This window comes from Delphinus delphis, chromosome 1, assembly GCF_949987515.2.
Source record: "Delphinus delphis chromosome 1, mDelDel1.2, whole genome shotgun sequence".
Lineage (NCBI taxonomy): Eukaryota > Metazoa > Chordata > Mammalia > Artiodactyla > Delphinidae > Delphinus > Delphinus delphis.
In genome coordinates this window covers 11,998,996-12,006,844 of record NC_082683.1, presented here as the reverse complement: position 1 = coordinate 12,006,844, position 7,849 = coordinate 11,998,996, and the positions used below count along the sequence as shown (strand labels likewise).

Genomic DNA, 7,849 nt, shown 5'->3' with positions numbered 1-7,849 from the left:
GTTGTTGAATTGAATTCCAACCTTGGATAATATCATCCATTGCCACTTGCTGCAAATGTATTTTTCTCTTCCCTTTCCCCTTCCCAATCCAACAAACCCCTCCAGCTTCACCTCAAGATTCACCTGCAAGAATGCACCCCTGGCTTCCCTGGTGGCACAGTGGTTGAGAATCCACTTGCCAATGCAGGGAACATGGGTTCGATCCCTGGTCCCGGAAGATCCCACATTCCACGGAGCAACTAAGCCCGTGTGCCACAACTACTGAGCCTGTGCTCTAGAGCCAGTGAGCCACAACTATTGAGCCTGTGAGCCACAACTACTGAGCCCGCATGACACAGTACTGAAGCCCACGCGCCTAGCGCCCGTGCTCTGCAACAAGAGAAGCCACCACAGTGAGAAGCCTGCTCACCACAACGAAAACCAAACGCAGCCAAAAATAAATAAATAAAATAAATAAATTTTTTAAAAAAAGGAATGCACCCCTCTCCAGCTCTCACTGGTCTCTGAGATCGTATAGCATTTTCTTCATTGTCACTCATTTTGGCCTTTTTTCTACAACACCTTCATGTTCTTCGCGTCTTATCTCCCTAATTAGATTCTATGCTTCTAGAGGCAGTAACTCTCCCATGTAGACCTTTACAGTTGGAAGAGATCTTAGTGTTTATCTGGTCCAACCTCTCACCTAATGTCTGAATCCCCGACATCTCTGGCAGCTTCTGATTCGGTTTCTTGAAGACCTCCAGTTCCCGGGCTTTTCTTACCTAAAGAAGTTTGGCTCAGCGTAAGAATATAAGAAGATGTTAAATACAAAGTTGCAGCTGAATTCATGCTACTTCTGCCTTACGACTGAGTCAGTCCTTGAATGGGTGTGGGATGCAAAAGAGGGAGAACACTGAGGAATGAACAACTTTTTAGCTAAAAATGTTGGAGAATGTTTCTAGCAAGCGTTCGTCCAGGCTGTAATTCACATGTTGTGATTCAGCTCTTGCCCAATGGTATTAGGGTAAGTGAATTACAAAACTTACTCTCAAAAATCTCTTTTCTTCTTATTAGGAAAGACTATGGAGAGTAATCTTTTGGGATGACGGTCATCCAGAAGGTTAGACGGACATCTTACCCATAGGGCTAACATTTGGTAGGAGCTTTAAAGTTTACAAAGCCCTTTCCAATACTTCGGCTCATTAGAACTGTGTGATGGAGGCAGCATTATCCTAACTTTATAAAGGAGGAAACTGGGACTCAAATTAAGCCCCTAGGCTGGCAGAGCCAGTGTGCAAACTCAGGTCTGCGTGGTTCAAACAGTCTGGTGTTGGAGGGAGCTAGCGGCGGAGGCGAGGTGAAGTGCTCGCAGCAGAAAGGGGTTCGGAAAAAAAAGTGTATAAAAAGGGGTTCGGGGGCGGGGGGCGGGGAACGCGGGGCGATAGCCGGATAAGAAGCGGTCTGGTCGCGGGTGGGGGAGGGGGAGGAGAGGACGCCCGGGCGCCACGAGACTATGACGGGGCTACAGGCTCAGCTCGGCCTGCACCGCACTTTCACCTCCCGGCTCCGCTTGCGGTTCGGCACCTGGAACTGGACCTGGCGGAGCTACTGCTGCGCCGCCTCCGCCGCGGTCCTAGCGCCGCTCGGCTTCGCACTCCGCCAGCCCCCGGCTGTCGGCGGGAACAGCCTTGACCACAGGCATCCGCGCGGGGAGCCCGCCCCGCTCGCCGCCCACCCGTGGCTGCAATGGCGCGAGGACGCCAGCTCCTTGAAGAAGCTGCCTGTGCACGTAGACCTAGGGATCTCCGAAGAGCCGGAGCCCGGCTTCTCCGACATCGCAAGCCTCGTGGTGTGATGTATGGCAGTGGGCACCTCTTACATCAGCGTCTACGACCACAAAGGAATTTTCAAAAGAAATAACTCCAGATTGACGGATGAAATCTTAAAACAACAGCAGGAACTTCTGGACATAGATGGTTCCAAATACTCACCAGAATTTGCAAATCGTAATGACGAAGATTGCCATTCGGCAGTTAAGGTGCTGTCCCCAGAAGATGCAAAAGCAGATATGGTGAGAGCTGCTCAAGACTTTTGCCAGTCAGTAGCCCAGCAGCAAAAGAAATCCACAGATTTGGATGTAGATATATCAGACCGTTTATTTAGTTCGAATGGTGCCCGTGGTCCTGATTTAGTACTGAAGTTTAGTCCTGAGGACAGCGCACTAGGCTTTCTGCCCTGGCACATCAGCCTGACAGAGATTGTCTCTTTGCCTTCCCACCTAAACATCAGTTATGAGGACTTTTTCTCTGCCCTTCGTCAATATGCAGCCTGTGAACAGCATCTGGGAAAGTAGTGATCCTTGGTTGTGATAGGGACAGAATAAAGGGACAAATTTAGGTAATTAAATAGTCAATCCCACTAGGGGATTGTAAGTAAAGAAAAAAGTATGGGAGACCCCCCTAAGTTAATGATCACTCAAGAAAGCAGGTTTGCTTATCCACGAAACCAAGCAGGCTTGCTTAGCAACAAAACCATGCAACAGAAGCACGAGACATGCCCCAAAACAATAAAATAATGGTGGCATGAGACCCACATCCTGCCCAGTGAGCTCAGTAAGTTAGTGACCCCTAGGACATGCTCTCTGCACACATTAAAAACAATAATTTATGGAAAGGTGACATTTCAAAGTGAAAGACCCTCATTATACTAAGACCTAAAATAATTTTTCCATAGTGCCATGACAGCCCTAGCTTGACCATGTAGGGACAAGAAAACTCCCTTGCCCAACTTGGAGGAGGAGCTAATGATGGAAGCATGACATCTACCCAAGAATGAGGCAGAAGGTGGTCTTTTCCTCCTCCCCACTTTTCCTTTGATTATAAAAGTGTAGCCCACTAAGTTCTCCCGGGCAGCATCCTCTCGCTTGCCCACTTGTAAGCCTCATAGCATCCTATTCTAATAAATCACTTCTTATCTATCACTTTGCCTCTCACTGAATTCTTTCTGTGCTGAAACATAAAGGACCAGAGCTCTTCGGAGCCCCCCAAAAGGACACCTAACAGTTTCAGCTGTGTAATTTGATTTCAGGCGTTTGGAGAAAAGGACTCAAGTGACTCATGTTGACAAAGCACCTCTGAAATCCTGTACACACCTAGTTCATAATCCTCATAATTTATCAACAGACACAAAAAAAGTGTCTCACTTGAGACTAAGAGCACGTGTGAGTGAGTATGTGTGGGTGTGTGCATGCATGCATGTATGGAAATAAACTTATAAATGGGGGAAATATTGGAGAAGAAAATATGTGGACTTGCACTTCTGAGCAAAGAGCAGCAATGTTTTAGGAGCTGAAATTTCAGATTTAAAGGCTTCAACCCCAACTACTTCCCTGTTTTTGTGGGGAGAGAAGGAGGTGATTAAAGCTGTTTTGTTGTCGTTTTGGGGGGAAGGGGAATAACTTTTGTTCAGTCTTTCCTAGTGATCCAACTTTAATTTTTAAGAATAATATATCAGGGATTTCCATGGTGGCGCAGTGGTTAAGAATCCGCCTGCCAATGCAGGCGACACGGGTTCGAGCCCTGGTCCAGGAAGATCCCACATGCCGCGGAGCAACTAAGCACGTGAGCCACAACTACTGAAGCCCGTGTGCCTAGAGCCCGTGCTCCGCAGCAAGAGAAGCCACCACAATGAGAAGCCTGCGCACCGCAACGAAGAGTAGCCCCCACTCGCCACAACTAGAGAAAGCCCGCACGCAACGAAGACCCAACGCAGCCAAAAGTAAATAAATAAAATTTTAAAAAAGAATAATATATCGACTTATTAAATGGAAGCATTCTGAGTTTGAGGGATCGCCAGAGGAATGGAGTTCTGTGTTGCTCACATGTTAAAAGTTTGCTCACCTTTGGAGCAGAGGGAATACCTCTTTTCAGACATCCGTCCATTTTCATCTCTTCATCGCTGTCAAACAATATGACTTGAAAGTGTTGCTCTGTTGTCTGTGTTCTGAAGATCATTTGAAAAAGAACTCTTACAACATCGAAATGCAGAATTTTAAAAAATTTAAAAATTGCATGAAGCAGTCAAAAAAAGGTGAAAAGCTTGTAATCTTAAAAGTAAAGGTGGAAAGTTTCCTGAATAAGGAAAGAAAGTTTTGATTTCCTTTTCTGTTTGGTGGGCCTTGTGCTCTGTAGTACCCAAAGGTGGTTTACAAAATATTTCCATTAACTATGCTCATTTAAAATAAGTATTTGAGGGAGGTTACCAAGGCAGTTCTTTTCCTCAAAAGTCACCTGTTCCTCTTTGGAATAGGACATTTAGGGCCATGTGAATACCCACGATTTTTTCTCAGTAAATCCTGATGGTGACTTTGCATAAAAAGATCTTTAAGTAAGATTGAGGTCTGTGTAGGTAATAAAATATTACCAAAGTCTACAAAAGTAATTTAATTTTGCATGTTCACTGATTCTGGTTTTTTTTTTTGCGGTACGTGGGCCTCTCACTGTTGTGGCCTCTCACGTTGCGGAGCACAGGCTCCGGACGCGCAGGCTCAGCGGCCCATGGCTCACGGGCCCAGCCGCTCCGCGGCATGTGGGATCTTCCCGGACCGGGGCACGAACCCGTGTCCGCTGCATCGGCAGGCGGACTCTCAACCACTGCGCCACCAGAGAAGCCCGATTCTGTTGTTTTTTAAATGAATAAATGATTTTTTGATAGGTGTTTAATATTTCTTCCCTCATTACGGCTTGCAGGATCTTAGTTCCCTGACCAGGGATCGAACCCAGGCCCACTGCAGTGAAAGTGCCAAGTCCTAACCACTGGATCACCAGGGAACTCCCCCCGAAAGTGTACATTTAGAATGGAGTAGTTTAGGGAATTCTCTGACGGTTAGGAACTAAGATCGCGAAAGCTGGGCGACGCAGCCAAAAAAAAAAAAAAAAAATAGAATGGATTAGTTTAAATATTAGGTATGAAAAATAACCTAGACCCCACTCACAGCAACTAGAGAAAGCCCGCGCACAGCAACAAAGACCCAATGCAGCCAAAAAAAAAAAAAAAAAACACTAATCAAAAGATATCTTAAAACAGACGTTCTCAACTCTGGCTACACATGAGAATCACCTGAGGGGCTTTTAAGAAATCCCCAGAGGCTTCCCTGGTGGCGCAGTGGTTGAGAGTCCACCTGCCGATGCAGGGGACACGGGTTCGTGCCCCGGTCCGGGAAGATCCCACGTGCCGCGGAGCGGCTGGGCCCATGAGCCATGGCCGCTGAGCCTGCGCGTCTGGAGCCTGTGCTCCACAACGTGAGAGGCCACAACAGTGAGAGGCCCGCATACCACAAAAAAAAAAAAAAAAAGAAAGAAAGAAAGAAAGAAAAAAGAAATCCTTGGGCCACATCCCCTCTGGGAGTGGGCCCCGGGCACAGCCTCGTCCCTAACATTTGCAGGACCTGGAACTAGAGTACACTGGAGACTCATATACCTGAGTCTAAATACTTAAAATTCAAGCAAACAAACTGTTAAGTCAAATATTTTTCTATTCTCCCATCTTGACAAATACAACTTTATAACAACTTGGAAGTCCAGGTTCAAATGTACAGTTCTTTGACTCTTTGGAGTTCCAAACTAGAGGTGGCAGTTGGAGGAGAGTCGGCTCTTGGCCTGCAGCCTTTCCCCCTTTCTCCTCTTCCCACCTCTACTGCTCTTCCGCACCTAGAGCCTCATGCGCACAGGTGTGGGCACCCCAGCCTCCGCGTCTAGGAGCTAGTCACGCTTCCTACAAAGAGAGCCCTGGACTTCCCTGGTGGGCGCAGTGTTTAAGAACCAGCCTGCCAACGCGCCACAACTACTGAAGCCTGCGTGCCTAGAGCCCGTGCTCCACAACAAGAGAAGCCACCGCAATGAGAAGCCCGCGCACAGCAACGAAGAGTAGCCCCCGCTCGCCGCAACTAGAGAAGCCTGTGCGCAGCAACGAAGACCCAACGCAGCCAAAAAATAAATTTAAAAAATTTAAAAAAGGAAAGAAAAGGAAGAACCCTCTGGAGAAATCATCCGTGACATTCTTTTTTTTTTTAAAATAATCATTTATATTTCTTTGGCACTTTATTTATTTATTTATTTATTTAGCGGTACGCGGGCCTCTCACTGTTGTGGCCTCTCCCGTTGCGGAGCACAGGCTCCAGACGCGCAGGCTCAGCGGCCATGGCTCATGGGCCTAGCCGCTCCGCGGCATGTGGGATCTTCCCGGACTGGGGCACGAACCCGTGTCCCCTGCATCGGCAGGCGGACTCGGCGGACTCTCAACCACTGCGCCACCAGGGAAGCCCCGTGACATTCTTTAAAAAAAGAAAAAAAAGAGCCCTTGGCCGCTCCTCTGGCTTAGGGCCCCACACACCAGCAAGACAGTAAATATTCAGAAGAATGGACTCAGGAAGAGTCCCGGGAAGGCCTGGGAAGTTGACTCAGAGTATAGGGGCCGGAAATTTCAGAGTCCCCCTGGAACAAGGTGGAGAGGTTGGGCCACGGGCTTTGGGTGGGCTCATCCCTTGGGCTCTGGGGACTTGCCACTAAGCAGGGTCTTCTAAAGCAGAGCCCAGGGCAGGGGTTCCTCCTACATTGGTCTTAGGGCAGAACTATCTGAGCACCTGTCCTCTTGTTTTTTTTCTTTTTTTTTGCGGTACGCGGGCCTCTCACCGCCGCGGCCTCTCCCGTTGCAGAGCACAGGCTCCGGACGCGCAGGCTCAGCGGCCATGGCTCACGGGCTCAGCCTCTCCGCGGCACGTGGGATCCTCCCGGACCGGGGCACGAACCCGCGTCCCCGGCATCGGCAGGCGGACTCCCAACCACTACACCACCAGGGAAGCCCCCCGTCTTCTTTTTATTGTTAACTTTTGATGGATGTTCATACATACAGATAGGAAAGTACACAGGTTGTAGGTATACAGCTTGATGAATTTTTACAAATACATTGATCAGGGATGTATGCATTTATCATAAAAATTATGTTGTATTTTATATTTAAAAAACTTTCCTTAGTGGATTTATTTAGAGAGATACACATTCCATAGACAGAATTCAGTCCATCTCAAAAGGCGAGAACAGCCTTGGGAAAAACACACTCCACAGACAGAGTTTGGGCCATCTCAGAAGGTGAGAGGTCAAAAATTATTTTTTAAAAGGGAGTAACAATAAAAAGAGAAGAATATTGAACACAAAATTTATTTATTTAATTATTGGCCACGCTGCAGCTTGTGGGAATTAGTTTCCTGATCAGGGATCAGACCCAGGGCCCCAGCAACGGAAACGCACAGTCCTAACCACTGGACTGCCAGAGAATTCCCTGAATACAAAATTTAGAATAGTGGTTTCCTCTGGTGGGGACTCAGGGGATGGGACAGAGAAGGACACATTATCAGTAATGTTCTAATTCCTAAATTGAGCAGCAAGTTCACAGTTTATTATGCTTCTTGATATATGTTTTCTTTTGTACATCCTAAAATCAACTCAAAGTCCTGCAGTCTGGGGGCATTCTGCTTGAAGACAAATGAACGCTGCATAATTCAAAGGCTCCTGGGAGTGTTCCTGTAATTGATCATCTTGACTCATCTGAAAACAAAACAAGTCTCTATGAAGAAAGGAAAAAGGAAAGCATATGAAACATTGTAAGACAATTCAAGGTAAGGTTATTTTTTATCTTTTTTTTTTACTGATAACAAATATGCATGACATAATACATAAAATTTAAGCACTATATAAACCCAGAGCAAGAGAAGTGAAATCTGCCTAAAATACTCTCTTCTGCAGAGTCAAGACCATCAACAACATGGTGTGTTCCTCAACCTTTTCTATAAGTAGTAACACTATTGATTTTTGCA

General features: G+C 46.8%; 1 pseudogene; it reads left to right on the top strand.

The window, feature by feature from the left end:
- Positions 1 to 1,492: 1,492 nt before the first annotated feature.
- On the top strand, positions 1,493 to 2,332 carry LOC132427012 (dehydrodolichyl diphosphate synthase complex subunit NUS1 pseudogene; annotated as a pseudogene).
- Positions 2,333 to 7,849: the final 5,517 nt, after the last annotated feature.